The sequence below is a fragment of the Brachyhypopomus gauderio genome, chromosome 7 (assembly GCF_052324685.1).
Source record: "Brachyhypopomus gauderio isolate BG-103 chromosome 7, BGAUD_0.2, whole genome shotgun sequence".
NCBI classification, from domain to species: domain Eukaryota; kingdom Metazoa; phylum Chordata; class Actinopteri; order Gymnotiformes; family Hypopomidae; genus Brachyhypopomus; species Brachyhypopomus gauderio.
In genome coordinates this window covers 30,335,297-30,352,248 of record NC_135217.1, presented here as the reverse complement: position 1 = coordinate 30,352,248, position 16,952 = coordinate 30,335,297, and positions in this window count along the sequence as shown.

The following is a 16,952-nucleotide window of genomic DNA, read 5'->3' as shown; positions in this document are numbered from 1 at the left end:
TGGGGAAAGGGCTACTCAGGCAGGATGAAGGGGTCTAAGAGACCATGACTTCAGCATTAAAGGCTAAAGACACCTAAGTGGATCATGAACTTGAGGGGCAGTGGATCATGAACTGGGGGAAGGGTGAGGGGGTGGGTGACAATGACAGGGGGCTGGGTGACTAGGTAACAGTGGTCTGGGGGGCTGTGGGGCTGGGTGAGTGAGTAGCAGGGGACTGGGTGAGAGGGTGGTGGGCTGTGTGAGTGGTTGACAGGGTCCTAGGGGCTGGGTGCCTAGATATCCTGAGGTCGAGTGCTGGGTGTTTGCAGAGGTTTCCCAAAGGAATGGCCGAACTTCGCTAACTTTTCGAAGAAAGACTATTCTTCTAAAAGAAACCTTTCTAGTGAGCAGAGTCTGCAGGAAAAAAAAACGATGTATTCCATTTTTGTGAAGCATTTCTTCCGTGGTCTTTCATGCTAAATATGTGCCATAGGCTTGTGTGTGTGTGTAGGTATGCATGTGTGTGCACGCCAGGTATGAAGATATACAGCGGTTTAGAATTCCAAGAGATTCCTCCAATAACTTACTTTTTCCTCTAGCATCTTTTCAATCTTCTTCTTCTTTTTTCCATTTTAGCTATCTACAATTCTTTTACAAAAGCAGAGAAAGGTGTCAGCGTGACATGTCTTCTGCGCGCTCCTGCTCAGTCATGTGGTCAAGGTTACAGCCCGCATGGCTCCATCACTCTGGGCCGTCTACCACCCCCCCCCCCCCCCCCCCATATCCCATCCGCTTTCGTTTGAGGAACTGGCTGCTTCCATTTCACAGACCTCATTTCCTCAAGGCAAGGCCGCAGCCCACAACCCCAACACTGTGGCTCATCTCTCAGAAACCCCCCCACCCCCCACCCATTGTGATTAGGCATTTTGCAAAGGTGTGTGTGTTGAAAAATATATAAAAGTGCATTCCAATTCAATATTCATCTTATCTGTGAAAGGGTAAAGAGCTTATTCCATTTACAGCAAAAGGAAAAAAATGAACACAATGGTACACTGACTGCACAGGACCTGAACCAGACATATCACATCTCTTTATGCCTAGACCTATTAGAAGCATAGCTCTCTCTCAATCTCGATTCGTCTGTCTCTCTGTGGTTCTCTTTCTTTCTGTTTCTCTCCCTCCATCTGTCTCTCTCTCTCTCTCTGTCCTCTGTCTCCTCTCTCTCTCTATGTCCTCTGTCACCCATCCTAAGAGCTGTCACTCCTCTGTGGTTCCCTGACCTTGAGCTCTGCCTCTGTGACGCTGTTTGATATCGCCGCCGACAGACGAGGCGCTGAGAGCGTCCCTCGCTCATCCCACCGCGGCCTCCAGCGCCGTCTCCGTCTTTGATTCCCCCGTCCTTTCAGCCGCGGCCCACTCCTGTGGGCCTCGTTGGCTCGGCGTCTGTAACGGAGCGCCGTCCATTAGCCTGGCCCCTCCAAGCCGGGCCGCCGAGCTACCTAGCAGGTGATCTGACATCACTGTGTCATTCAGACTGCGCTCTCTCCTTTGTGTGCCTGTTCATTCTCCTCCTGTTTTTTTTCCATACTCTGATATTTGCACATACCTTCCTAAAGTTAATCTCTCCCTGTTGTTACATGGAAGTACACACTCGCACACAATCAGAGTCTGTGACTCAGCTGTCATTTTCTCCTTTCTCCCTCCCTCCCCATCTCTCTCTCTCTCTCTCTCTCTCTCTCTCTCTCTCTCTCTGACACTTTGTTCACGCTTTTCTGCCCTGAAAGGTAAACTGGCAGTGAGCTGTCTAAAAGCAGCGAACTGTACAATTCTGAAGCGCCACACCTAATTTCAGGCTGTCCTCAAATGGACACTAACTGCTCCCTTCACTCGTTTAGGCTGACAGAATAAATCACCATGTTGCACTTTACAACAAGGCATACACAAGAAATCCAGCTATGGGAAAGCAATCTCATAAACCATTTCAAACAAATGAACTTCGCCTCTTTAGATGTTTGATATTCCCTCTCGCTCCTGTATGACCTCGTAACCAATTATGTCAAACTTCCCAGCTCTCTTAGCAAACCTCCTACTCCTTTTGTTTATTCAGTGTGTCCTCAGACACACTTTACTGAAGGACACCACAGAGAAGGCTTAATAACACCTACTTAATCCCTTCACGACACCTGACCTAAACATACATAAACGTTTAGAAACACTTATTCCAACAAGTGTCAATTTTTGGACACTCTTGTTGACTTAAACGTGCCAACTAGCAGATTTTTGGAGACATTTTGGATATGTCAGTCAACACTGTGTGGGATGAAATAACAATGTATTGTCAGTTGTTTTGACACCTGACTTTACAGCTCGACGCTCTTTGGTGTGTTTGGCACGTCTGGATGACGTAATTCTGATGATACAGCAGCTAGTAAAACTGAAAAGAGTATTGTGCTGTCATAACACTAACATGAAAAACTGCTGTGTAACAGATATTTTAGCGCAGTGTTAGACAGTTTTAACCCTCACTGTTAAAACGTTATGTTCAGAAATGCTTTAGGGTGCTTGCACAACATGATATAATAATTGCTCCCATACAGAATAAAAATGGGTTTCATCAATCGTCATGTAAATTTTGTCATTCAACGTAAAATGCTGTTGTTGCTATCTGTGCTCAGTCAACCTTTCAAGTTGAACACAAAAACAAACGTAACAACCGAAGCTGTCATTTCACACCACACGCTGTCGTGACACGTCCTAATATCGCAACAACAAAAAAAGTCTAGATCACTTCACGTAGTTCGTGAAATTGCAGAAGTGTGAGTGACGAACTCAAAATAATTTTACTTCGGAAGATAAAACTAAAGGAAATGGTGCGTATTTAACACACAGCTGCAGCAGACGTGGTTGGCAGATTCTCTGTGCATACGCAGGCGCGTTACTGGATCTTGGGCACCTGTGGAGATTAAACTGGGTGAAAACAAACAAGGATCAGGTGTAGGCGATAATCAGCGAGTGGGTGATTATGACGGGGAGAGTGAACGACAGCTGTGATTGGTGGGTGTGGCTGATGAGCGCTGGCTGGGTGTGGCCAAGGCGTGACTTGGTTGGAACGTCAACTTGATATCGGCGTTGATAAAAGCATTTACAGCAAGTGTTATGTATGTTAAAAAAATTTTACCGTGTCCTCTCAGCTAGCATAAGCCATTTTGCTTTGATCCAAATGGTCTGTCGAAAAGATAGATTAAGGGGTGCTCTTGTGCAGAGCCGGAGTGTCTAATCGGGAGATTCGGGAGGATTCCCGATGGGCAGGTGTTCTGTCGATTTTTCCTACCCATCGAAAATTCATACCAAGGCTTACTGCGCATGCGCAAGTCGCTTTTACGTCACTATTTTGGTGGCCGCCTACTACACCCATCGATTTTTCCTGCCTGCTAGCGAATTTCAACAGTGCAGTACTATTTAGTCCTTTCAATAGTGCAGTAAGTTAATTTCTTGTTTATAATTTCTTCTTTGTTTGCAATTGCAATGTTTTCAACTGTGCATTAAGTTAACTAGTTGATTAAAATGTTTTAAACAGCGCCATTTTACTACCTGTTATTACCTATTTATAGGGACTTGGATATTTCCGCATGATAATGATTGAGCCGTGTATACACTAATACGCAAAATAAAACTTTTATTTTAAAGCTCATCCTACTTTTTAAACGCTGATTTGCGCTACATTACGACGTTTCCATAAGGTAAACAAACTAAGAGATACGTCTACAAATACTACTTTTTAAACGCTAATTTGCGATACATTACGTTGTTTCCATAAGGTAAACAAACTAAGAGATACGTCTACAAATACTACTTTTTAAACGCTAATTTGCGCTACATTACGTTGTTTCCATAAGGTAAACAAACTAAGAGATACGTCTACAATACTACTTTTTAAACGCTGATTTGCGCTACATTACAACGTTTCCATAAGGTAAACAAACTAAGAGATACGTCTACAAATACGCGATGCCAACGGACACGGTAGGAAAATTCGACAAGGTAGGAAAATTCGACAGACTAGTCTATAAATACTCGCTGCCAGCTGATACTGTAGGAAAATTCGACAAAGTAGGAAAATCCGACAGAACACCGGCTCATGTCAGTCTCTAGTTTGGGCCGATTGGGAGGGAAAAATAATTTTTCCTATTTCCCAATTTGGGCATGAAACTCCCGGGCTGAAAAAGTGGCCCACTCCGGCCCTGCTCTTGTGTAATGTCACTCCTCCGTTTTGGAAATGCTTCTCTTTTTAGACAATGAAAGCCTTTTTTTTGCTACTTTTTGGTCAGATAGATATTGCTAAGTGTCCTTATTTTAACGTGTCTGGCACCAAAGTTTCATCCATCTGCCCGAGCTGAATGCCTTTAGGCAACAGAATTCTGAAAGTCTGCCCAGTTAAACAGACGCTTAAAGGACAGCTCCGCTTTCTTCGAACCCAAACCTTAATGAGACGGTTGTTTCCCACCGTTGAGAGCTGCCCCCAGCCCAACCTGGCTGATAGCTTTAGTGCTAGAAGACTTACTGCTCTCCCTGGAGTCTCTGGCTGGGCTTACACACCGGCCAATGGCGTGATCGTTTAAGCCGTCAAGAAGCCATGATAAATCTCCTTTTCAAAAATGGGAAAATCACACTAGAGCCACCTATATCTTTAGATGTTCTACTGAAGGGAATGGAAGCCATCACAAGCCAAGATTTTGATCAGGTTTCATTGACTTTGTGCCAAGGTGTTTGAGGTGTAGTGTAGCGATATTAAGGCCTTCAGTTTTTCAAAACATTTTCTGAATAAACAAGAATGAGTGTGGGGTTTCCGAAAGATTCTGTTGCCCCACTGGACATGTAGCAGTAGGTGTCTCAGAACTAAAGTTATCAACAAGGTTGTGCTATGCACAATTATAAAAGTTAGAAAGCACCCATTTTAAGAAAGTGTGAGCTGAACAACAGCTAATTTCTCCTTTTTCAAACTCGTTATTAATGACCTTGTGCCTCTGCATGATGGAAAGAGAGTCATGTAGCCATACACCAAGCCTGACTCTTCCAGACTCTGCTTGGAGACACCAGCTCTGTCTCCAGGCCAACATTTCATTTCTGATCACAATAGCAGCTGATTGCGGGTTCGGTTGTGTTTGCTGGTGGAAGACTAGCTAATCAACATATACAATCAGGCTGTTTTCCAAACCATGGCTACAGTTTGGGTATGTTATGTGTTGTCAGAGTATCTGAGAACTGGAGTAGATAAGGACTGAGCCTTTAAGGAATTCTTTGTGCACCTACGAGAGATGGTGATATGCCAGTGTGTGTGTGTGTGTGTGTGTGTGTGTGTGTGTGTGTGTGTGTGTGTGTGTGTGTTTGGATGGGAATTTGTGGGTGTGGGTGTGGCTGTGTAAGAGAAAGTGTAAAGACTGCTGTCATTTCAAGTCTCCAGACAGCAAAACAGATCAGTTTCAAACCCCATTTCATGTGTGTGTGTGCATGGAAAGAGGGTTGTCTCAGAGGACACCAACTGACCACTCTTCCTTTTCCAAAATAAAGCCACTTGTCAAAAGCAAGGATCAGTTGTTCAGGACTTTAGAACATATTGGTCCACTCCAAACTCCTTGAAGCCTTGAATAGTTAAATATAATCACTTTGTTGCATTTCCCAAATCATTATTAACATTTGCAAAAACATTAATCATTTTTCAAAACAATTAGTGGAAACAGCTTCACACAATGGATTACCTTCCAAAGCCCACAATGTGTTCAACATCTTTTGTTCCGCAAGGATATATTTATGTCAATGAACATGTCAGTGCCATCAAAATAATGAGTCCTTGTCTCATTGTTTATGAACAATTTGGTCAAAATGATTTACCTTGTCGTCATTGTCTGTTAGTATTTTCTGCTTGCTAAGGTTTTGATGGCTAAGGTTTTGAAAATGCCCAAAGTATATATTAATTTCAACAGTAGCTTACAGACAAAGATAGAAGATTCTAATTATAAAAGATTAATTGCAAAATTGGACACAATTCGAATTTATACTTTTACTGTAAGCTGTATTGTAAGCTCCACCCTCCGCCCATTTTGCCTCCTAGCCCCGCCTTGTTTCTCGTTTCCAAGGTTTCCCCATTGTCTATCACGGCCCTGTACCATGTTTCCCTGCCCCTTGATTATTGCACCCACCTGTGTCTTGTTTAGTCTTGGCATTTCAGTGTATTTATTCCCTGTTGTGGCTGGTCTCCCTTGTCAGTTATTGTCTGTAAGTCAGTCTTGTTACCTGCCTGTTTCTCCCTTGATTTCTCTCTCTCTCTGTCACCCCCACTCCCCTTGTTCCTGGTTCATGTTATTTTACGTTAGGTGTTTGTTTGTTGTCCTGGTATTTTCCTGTTCTAGTTTCCATAGTATCTGTGTCATAGTTTAATACTTTCTGGGTATTCGTTGTTTTCCCCCATTACCCATGTTTCCCAGTTGTAGTGTTTAGTTTCCTATTCATTCAGTTTACTGATGTACTGGTGTTGCTCCCTGTTATGTTTCTGCCCTTTTTCGTGTTTAGTTGTTGCAAACGTATGATTTTGTTCCCTGTCGTGGTTGTCGTGTGTTCACTTGTGAACTCCCTAATCGTGTGTGTTCCCCTTTACTTGGTTTTACCCTCATTTCAGTTGTTTGTCTCGTTCCTTTAATAAATTACTTCACCTTCTGCATTTGCGTCACGCCTGCCAGTCTAATCGTAACAGTCATAGCAGTCATGTCAGTGCAATACAGAAGACAAGGATGTTCTACAGTACTCCCTTTACACACACACTCTCCCCTTTACACACACACTCTCCCCTTTACACACACTCTCCCCTTTACACACACACTCTCCCCTTTACACACTCACTCTCCCCTTTATACACACACTCTCCCCTTTACACACACACTCTCCCCTTTACACACACTCTCCCCTTTACACACATTCTCCCCTTTACACACACATTCTCCCCTTTACACACACTCACTCTCCCCTTTACACACACACTCTCCCCTTTACACACACACTCTCCCCTTTATACACACACTCTCCCATTTACACACACACTCTCCCATTTACACACACTCTCTCCTTTATACACACACTCTCCCCTTTACACACACACTCTCTCCTTTACACACACACTCTCCCCTTTATACACACACTCTCCCCTTTACACACACACTCTCCCCTTTATACACACACTCTCCCCTTTACACACACTCTCTCCCCTTTACACACTCACTCTCCCCTTTATACACACACTCTCCCCTTTATACACACACTCTCCTATTTACACACACACTCTCCCATTTACACACACTCTCTCCCCTTTATACACACTCTCTCCCATTTACACACACACCCTCTCCCCTTTACACACACACTCTCCCCTTTACACACACTCTCCCCTTTACACACACACTCTCCCCTTTACACACACACTCTCCCCTTTACACTCACTCTCCCCTTTATACACACACTCTCCCCTTTACACACACACTCTCTCCTTTATACACACACTCTCCCCTTTACACACTCTCTCCCCTTTACACACACTCTTTCCCCTTTACACACTCTCTCCCCTTTACACAAACGTTCCCCTTCACACACACTCCCTTCCATACACACTCACTCCCGTTTACACATACTTTAGCCTTCAAACACACACCCCTTCATACACACTCTCTTCCATTTACACACTTTACCCTTCACACACACTCCCTTCCATACACACTCACTCCCATTTACACACTTTCCCCTTCACACACACTCCCTTCCATACACACTCACTCCCATTTACACACTTTCCCCTTCACACACACTCCCCTTCATACACACTCACTCCCATTTACGCATACTTTCCCTTTCATACAAACACTATCCCTTTACAAACAATGTGCCCTTCATATACACTTTTCCCTTCATAAATAAAAATCAACATTCAACTAAGAGTGATCCATCACCTCGGGAAACATTTACCAAAATAAACACTTACAAAACAATAAACTTGACAGATGAAGGCAACCGGTTCAACAGTTTGAATGTAGCGATTTATGCAGTGAATTAATGCATGTTTTGGGGGGTAAGACTATTCAACAAAGAACAGGTGTATTACATTTTCACCAACATGGCATGAGCTGTTGAAGACGTAAGAAACAGCACACAATTGTACATAATCATTTGCATACATTTCCAAAACATTTGCAATTTATTCAAAAGAATGAGAAATTGCTTTTGTTGTGTGAAGAAGTAATTTTGAGAATTCTGATCTGAGAGTCACCAAAGCAGATGAGAAAACCTATAATTAAAAAAGATTTCAACCATATGAATGCTTACATGCTAATTCTCCTAGCTGTACACATTTGTATACACAGATTAGCCTGCATGACCTGCTGATAGTGTTGCTTAGCTGAACATCTGACTTCAAGTCATTTCTTATAGTCAGGTGTTTCACAGCTCTGCCACCCATTCTCCCCATAGCTGTGAACCTTCTAGACAGCTTCACTAGAAATAGCTTCAGTTTGAACCTCTCATTAGTGACTACTTCAAAGACCTCTGACAGACCTCCTGACACTTTTGCCTGTGCAATGTTGGAATGGCACTTGTACACAAAGGAAAACGCTGGCGAACGCAGCATCCTCCATGCGAGGATGTCTTTTTGCTTAACAAAACATGCTAATTGTCTGCGAATCACAACCGTAGAATGCCAAACTGCTTCTCGACGAAAGAAATAGTTCCAAGGTATCAAGGATGTGAAGGTGCTTTGAAAAGATTCTATTCTGTTCTTGTTTGTGGGATAGAAGTTATCAGGCTGCCTTAGCTGGGGATGAGACACTTCCCCACGATGCCCCCCGGGTTAGGGAAAGAAGGTTGTTTATGGCTTATCGGCGAATGCTGAGAGCCTCAAGGCTACGCAGACGTATTGCTTCCGGAGACAGCTGCGCCGTCTAACCCCTGTCTTCCACGGATACTGTTAACAAAAGAAAAAGGAATTCAGGGCAACAAAGTCACCCAATAGGAAAGAAAGGCAAAGCAGTTCCCTCCAGTTCCACCAGTAAAGCCACGTAATCCCCGTTATATATAAAAGCTATGGTCAAGATACCTGGCACTGTGTAGAGAGGTTTAATTAGACTTAGCTGTAAGATCAACTACTAGGAACAGTTCAATTACTCCAGTGCTTAAAGGATGTTCCTTGCCTCACAATCATAATATAAGTCCTATTCAGCAACAATTGAAATCCTTCACAAAATTTGCGGCACTATTACCTGGTTCGTGAAGTGCTGTTTTTTTTGTTTGTTTGAGTATGGCATTGAACCGAATGAGCCCTGCCTGGTTACGGTCGAATCCTGGAGCAGCGGTGTGGTTTGTGACAAGTGGAAACGAGTGAGACAGAAGACAAAAGTGGGCAACAGAATGGGAGTTTTGGGACCTTCTCCTGATGGTTCCAACAGAACAGCACAACAGGAGCTCTCATGCTGATGGAGAACCTATGCCAGAAATACATACATGTAAATTCAACTTTTACGTACATTTATTATTTGTAACTCATGCTGATGGTGAATCCACCATCTCACCATCTCGTGCTGATGGTGACTCCATTCTGGAAGGTTCCTACAGAACAAGAGCTTTTGACCAGAGGGTGGGACTCACTCTCAACGGCTACTACAGAACGTGAACCTTGGAGCTGAGAGCCACCACACAAGGCTCCTTGCCTCCACCATCATTGTGACGGAACGTTCCAGTGCAGGTGACCCTTCACTTGGGGGGTTGGGCAGCACGCATATAGCAAGACAAGAGACACAATATACAACACCGGGAGAGCTGGACAAAGCGTGGGAGAGGGGTAATAGCAGGGGGAGTGTGATTCGCTTTGGTGGAGATGTGTACATCGCACAAACATTACCAGGGAAAAGCAATCTGTGGGTGCGAGAGAGTGTCTGGCCAAGATGACAGAGATGGCAGTGTGACACACACACACACACACACACACACAATAACACAACACCCAAACCACCACAGAGTCTCTGTGTGAAATAAGGAAAAATGTAACCAAATAAAAGCACAACTGTATCTGTTAAGATTGTACAGACACTATACAAGACAAGCAAACTACACAACCCACAAAGGCCACTTCAGTGTGGTTAAACAGGTCACTACTGAAGAACATATTTTAAATATTTAATATAACAGAGGCAATTGCAGGTAAATGCATTATGTAGCAAGGGTTAGACTGGTAGCATTGACCTTATTTAAAGACTTTAATTAAAAAACACAAATAGATTAATAGATGAATGAATGAATGAATGAATGAATGAATGAATGAATGAATGAATGAATGAAATGCCAGTTTCAGCATTCAGCATTTGATATGTTAAAGTTGTCACAGCATATCAAAACAAAATGCAGTGGTGGGTAGGAACGCGTTACATGTACTGTATTACATTTACTCAAGTAGCTTTTTGGACAAAAATGTACTTGTAAGAGTAGTTTTAATATGAAAGACTTCTACTTTTACTTGAGTAAATATGTGCTGAGAAAAACACGACTTTTACTCCGTTACAATCTGATTTACTTTAGTTTTGTAAATAATTCGTCTTTTCAGTGAGAAGACTGACCAACTTCTCGTCACCTGAGTATGAGTGACCAATCAAATGAAGCTGGTCAGTCACGTGATCACATAGGCAAACTTTCTCCACCGTAGCAAGAAAGTGTCAGAAAAACCTTTTTACACATTACAACAGTGATGTGTCGGTCGCGAACGAACCGGTTCAAAGAGCCGGCTCTTTTAAGTGAACGATGAGAGCTGGTTCCCCTCTAAGACCGAGCCGGTTCCCCTCTAAGACCCCCCCCCCCTCCCCGGTTAACAAAGTACGTTAGCCACCCCCCGTCAACAAGTTACGTTTGCCACCCCCCCCCGTCAACAAATTACGTTCGCCACCAATAAGGGAGCCGAAAGAGCCGACTCTTTATGAGGAGCTGAGCCAAAAGATCCGGCTCCCTAAAAAGAGCCGAAATTCCCATCACTACATTACAAACGTGTAAAAAGGACAGTTATATAATGCGCTGTCAAACGTGTGGACATTTCAGCCTACAAGAATTCAACATCAAATTTGAGGAAACACGATGCGATAAGTTTGCCGTATGTATAATTATGTGTAGTGCTATATCTCTGAGGCATAACATTTGCAGGGTTGCCAACTCTCACGCATTGAGCGTGAGACACACGCATTTGACTTTCTTCACACGCTCACACGCCATACATCCGATATCTCACGCTGAAAAAAATATGTAGTTTATTTACCTCTGATCCACATATATGATTCAATGAGTTACTAGTTCGCTCTCGCACCAACCACCGGCGATCGATAGATCGCGATATAATACTTAATTTGTGTCTATTTTACGATCGCCACCCCCCGTCGACAACTTACGTTCGCCACCACCGTCAACAATTTACACTCGCTACCTCCTCCAGGTTCAAATCTCACTCCAAGCGATCTTCAAAAGTTGGCAAGCCTGCGTTTGTATGATGTAATTATTAAATGTAACAGTGAAATACTAAAAACCAGTTCACTCTCTGAGTGTACACACCAGTGACTGTATATGTAATGGACGGTACGTCGCCGTTGACTCCCATTGTGAACTTTTGAAGCCACCAAGATGGCCGCACGGACACCGCCATCTTGGATGCGCTTGCGCAGTAGATGAAAATTGGAGCCAGAGCATGCGCATTAGAACCGGTAGGCAGGACAGTATCTCCGCCAGAGACCATATCTCCGCCCCGACATTCTTTAGGATACGCCCACCAGTATAAACACTTTTTGACGTTTTACAAAATAAACAAAGGTAAAAGGTTTTAATACTGCTGTCGAGAGTTTTGCTGTAGAGAGTTTTGATCAGAGTTGTATAATCCAGGTTCAGAAAGTAAAAGTCCTCACCAGGATTTTGCTCAGGCTTCCTGGATTGTGTTGATTCCACTCATTTTAACTGGACTGCACTAATTAGAAATCTAGCAAGCTTGATGCAAAATCCTGGTGAGGACTTTTACTTTCTGAACCTGGATTATACAACTCTGGTTTTGATAGAGTTTTGCTGTTGAGCGTTCATGTTTGAGCGTCTGGTATTAGATGTCAACCAACGCAGCTATTAACTGTCAATCACCTTATCACCACACCCCTTTAAATAACACTTAATAACTTCTATAAAATCTGTTTATCATAGAGAAAAACACTGGGAGAGATACTAACGCAATGGGTCTTTTAGAATTGACAACATATAATTGCTCAAAAAACTTATTTTACGTGTAATAAAAATTCAAAGTTTCTCGTCCGGCCCGTTCACTTACATGAGAATGGGCGGGGTTAAAAGTTGTACTGCAGCCAGCCACTAGAGGGCAGCTGACTAACAGAGGCTTCACTTTTCACTCATGTCATCCAGTCCACTTATATATACGGTCTCTGGTACACACTAGCAATATATGATGATTAAGTTTGCTACAAATTGATTCAGTTGGCATCAGATTGTAGCTACACCTATTGGCTGACAGTCTCATCAGTTAGTGCCTTTGTGGAACACATTAAAGTTACACAGGCCTAATAATTAGGAACAAACAAAAATGTATATTATTTATAATAAATACATTTTATATTTATTTATAATAAATTATTTTTGTTATCAATAAAAGTCATTGTTTCCAGTAATTCAATTTCCCATGATGTAATTTATTGACATCCCATGATGTAATTTATTTGGATGCATACTTTTACTTTTACTTGAGTAACATTTGGTTCAAATAACAGTACTTTTACTTGAGTAAAATTGTTGAATACTCTACCCACCTCTGACTAAATGTCACTATTCCCTTGCCCTCTCTACTTTCAATCTCTCTCTCTCTCTCTCTCTCTCTCTCTCTCTCTCTCTCTCTTTCTCTCTCTCTCTCTCTCTCTCTCTCTCTCTCTCTCTCATGCTCAATGCCTCTTTTGTCTGTATTACATCACACACATACAGGCACAGGGGCAATTTAACTAAACCACGAGCAATTTAATTGAAGCCGGATGCTACAGACGTCAGGAGGTTAATATTAGCAGGTAGCCTATGCCCTCCTCATGGGTGGAATCATCTTAAACGTGTTTGGAGCTTTACTGATAGCTTTTTTTTTTAAGTCGTTACTGATTCAACTCATCATCACGGGCAAGTCAAACAGCCTTCGGCCCGAACCCACAGCTCTTCACTGATCTAAATAAATTCTCAGTGCTTCAACAGCTTAATTTCCCAAAGCAGCTATTCATTATAAAAATCTATTAGGATGACTGGACGCCCAGACTTGTGGGTATGATTTAAAGGCGTAGCCGGCAATCTGGGTTCATCATAGTTGAATCACAGTGAGTGTGACTGGCAGGTATTTAACCTCTCTTAACCTGTTTTCTAGGTATCGCTCCATCCCACTATTTTAATGTCCATTGAGTGGTCGTTATTAGGGAAGTCGACTCTTCAGGACGCGTTTGAACTTAAACGGGTATTTAAAGGTCCGGGACTCACATTAAGTTCTGTGAAATGTGCTTCTAAGTACACGGTGAGTGGTGATCTAAAAATAGAGCAGTTTAAAAATTCAACTGTTCCTCAAAATGCTGTCCTGCCCAAACGAGTCACGCCGGACCTATCATAAAAAGTGTTTTTAAAAAAATGTAATGGTCTAAATTTTGTGTGATTAATATAAATTATGCAGCTATCCAGACAAGACTGAGCACTGAGAAAAGTGAGTCATAAATCACAGATGAAATGTTAAAGCCGTGACTGTAATGTCTTTCTGTATCTAGTCATCTCTCTCTCTCTCCCTCTCTCAGTGATTCTCTTTCCCTGTCTCCGTTACTCTCTCTTCTTTCTCCCTCTCTTTCTATCAATGACACTTTTGGTGGGTCTCTCCCTCTCTCTGACTCTCTCTCTGACTCTCTCTCTCTCTCTCTCTAACTTTCTCTCACCAGTTCTCTCTCCTTTTCTCTCTCTCTCCGTTACTCCCTTTCCCTACTCTCTCTGGGAAACGTCACATGAATCAAGGCAGGCTATTCAGCCACTCCACAATGCAGCTGAAATTGTTCCCGTTACTATTCAGATGCAGCGTCAGACAACAAGAAACTACCACTTTTCCAGTTTCAGTTCTGTACAAAACCCCCAAAGGTGTTAATCATATAGACACTGCCACACACTTAAAATATAAAATCTCAATCTCAAGATACCGCTAGGCCTAAGTGCTGTTTCCTAACGTCAGAAAGCGAGTGTTGCTCTAATTTTTCTAACATGATAAATAAAGTGATGTTTCTTTTGTCATGGGTAATAGGGGCAGTTCTCTCTCTCTTCCTGATGGCTGAGCTCGAATCTGTTGAGCTACTCTGGCAAGGTCGTTCCAGGTCACGTCACCTACAGAGCTGAGGTTACAATACAGCTCAACACAAACTTTCAAGCCACTGCACCGTAAAAAACACTTTCTTTCCTTCTTTAAATCTTTCGATCTTTTATACAGTTTCTCTCAACTGTTTGCACATTGCTTTTGAACGCTGACTCACAGAACTCAACATGAGAGACGGGTCTGCACATTAGGGGCAGATCTGGACATGGGAGCCAGGACTAAACATGAGAGACAGGTTTGAACATGAGGGACAGGTCTGAACATGAGACAGGTCTGAACATTAGAGGCATGTCCAAAACATGAGGGACAGGTCTGAACATGAGACAGGTCTTAACAAGAGAAACAGTTCTGGACAAGAGAAGCAGGTCTGAACATGAGGGACAGTTATGCACATGGGAGGCAGGTTTGAGGACATGGAACTTTGATCTTTCAGAAATTAATATAAACGTAGCACCAGGAGCCTCGTTTCAGCAGCTACTACATTACTACATTATTACTACATTGACTACAGAATTGACTACAGAATGAGGAGTTAGGGCTGAACAAAAACCTGGACTGGCCTAGACTGGGTCTTGACCCTTTCTAGAGAAGAAAGTATTTTCAACCATAGCCTACATGTTTTCTGACATTTGTGTAATGAATTGAAGGAAAACTGTCATTTGTTTTATTTAATTATTATTTATGCTAATGTGTTGCTTTCAAACCAAATTGTGTATATAGTTAGGTCTACTGATAATGCAAAAGATTTGTCCAACACACATGAATATGAAAAAGAAAACACATTTATTATAGTATTCACTTATCCCAGCATAGGCAAAATACAACATCTTTGTACAGTACTGATAAGAAATGCTGTCACTATAATTACAGGCAAGTAGAGAATTCGAGCTTGTGATGTATTATCAGTTTATGCAGATCTCCTCTTTGCATTTCTGGAAGTTGTACATTTTATATGTAGTGATTTACACAATGAAGTACAGTGTCAGTAAGAGTAACTCACAAAAATACAATCCACTATGATCGGCATGTCCTAGCATGTCCATACCGTCCACGGTGACACTATGTCCTAGAGACTCTGTGCATTGAGGAGTTTGTATTCCAGGCTTTAACAGTGGCATTTCATGTGCTAAGTGAAATACTGCCAGGGCCAATTGTGTTAATGTTGCGCGGTCTTGCGGCGCTGTAGTGAAAATCAGGTTAGCGCTTTGAGACTCAAGAAACGTCCCCGCATGACGGAGGTTCTCCGACGACAAATGTGTCGCCATTTTCCGTTAGCTCACTCGATATAGAGGGACGGAGCTCACGGAAGAACACAAAAGTGAACAAATTACCTTATGTAAAAACTCAAAGAAAAGAATAGCGACCTGGAAATGACTCTCATAAATAGATAGGCCTACACCTCAATTTCCCGAGCGAACCAGCGTGAGCACAACAGCTTTAATCAATAATCGTTTGTCATTCCGCTACAAAGACATGAGAAGGCTCGCCACTCGTCGAGGGCCAGTAGCCTACTGAGGGCATTTCATTAATGAGTTGGGTTGTCAAACCCATGGACGTGCAAGTCCGTTCTTTAAAGGTTCGCAGGAACCGTGGCCAACTCCTAACCGAGCACCAGTACTGGTAGTAAAGTGGTAGGTCAGTGTGCTTGTATTCAGGAGCATATTTACAGGTGAGCCTTCAGAAACGAATGATTTTTTCCATCACAGGTTCATTAAAAACAAGCGCTTCCGCACTACTGTCACTTTTAAAAGGTACGAAACGTGACTTTGGCGTTGAAAAACCTTTTACAAACCATTGGTGCCAAAGTTCAGTAATGGAGCAACCTTCTGCCTTTCTGTTCGCTCACATGGAATTGGCCAGTTCTGGGCAGCTGTACGACTCCTACCCGCATGCGTTGCGAAACTCAGTCGCAAATAAAAAGTGAAGTGAATTGACAGTGGGACAGAAAGTCGATGAGCGTAAACCATTTTCATTATAAAGGTCGTTCGATGTATGGATCCCACTGAAGGACTACTCGGACTTCCACGGTGGCTGCCTGCCCAGCGAGCGATGCGGGGTTGCACCTCGCCCGAACATGTGCCCCACACTCTTAGCTCAAGTGCGATTTCATCCCGTTTTTAAGCATACTAGTTTTCCAAAACTTCAGCACTCCCAATATGTCCAACTGCACTATGTTTATACATGTGAAGCAGCTCCATAACACGGTGTTTCTGAATCTAATCTTCATTTAACCAACTTGTATGAACTAAACAATAAACGTGATTTCATGACGTCCCATTTCTCTACCAGGCCTACACTGAGGCAATGTCGCCATCTCCTGGACTTTCTATTGAACTGCTCAATCGACCAAAGATAGGCCAATTTTCAATTAGCAAATATTTTAGCCACATTTTAAGTGGAATGTCTACTGATATGTTGTTTTATGCTATAGAAAGCCTTGCATGCCTCACAGTTCATTCACTGCTTTAGTCAAAATGTCCAGAAGAACTCGTTTTAATCTCGAAATAATTGTATTAATTGAGTATAAAATATTGTTCCTAGC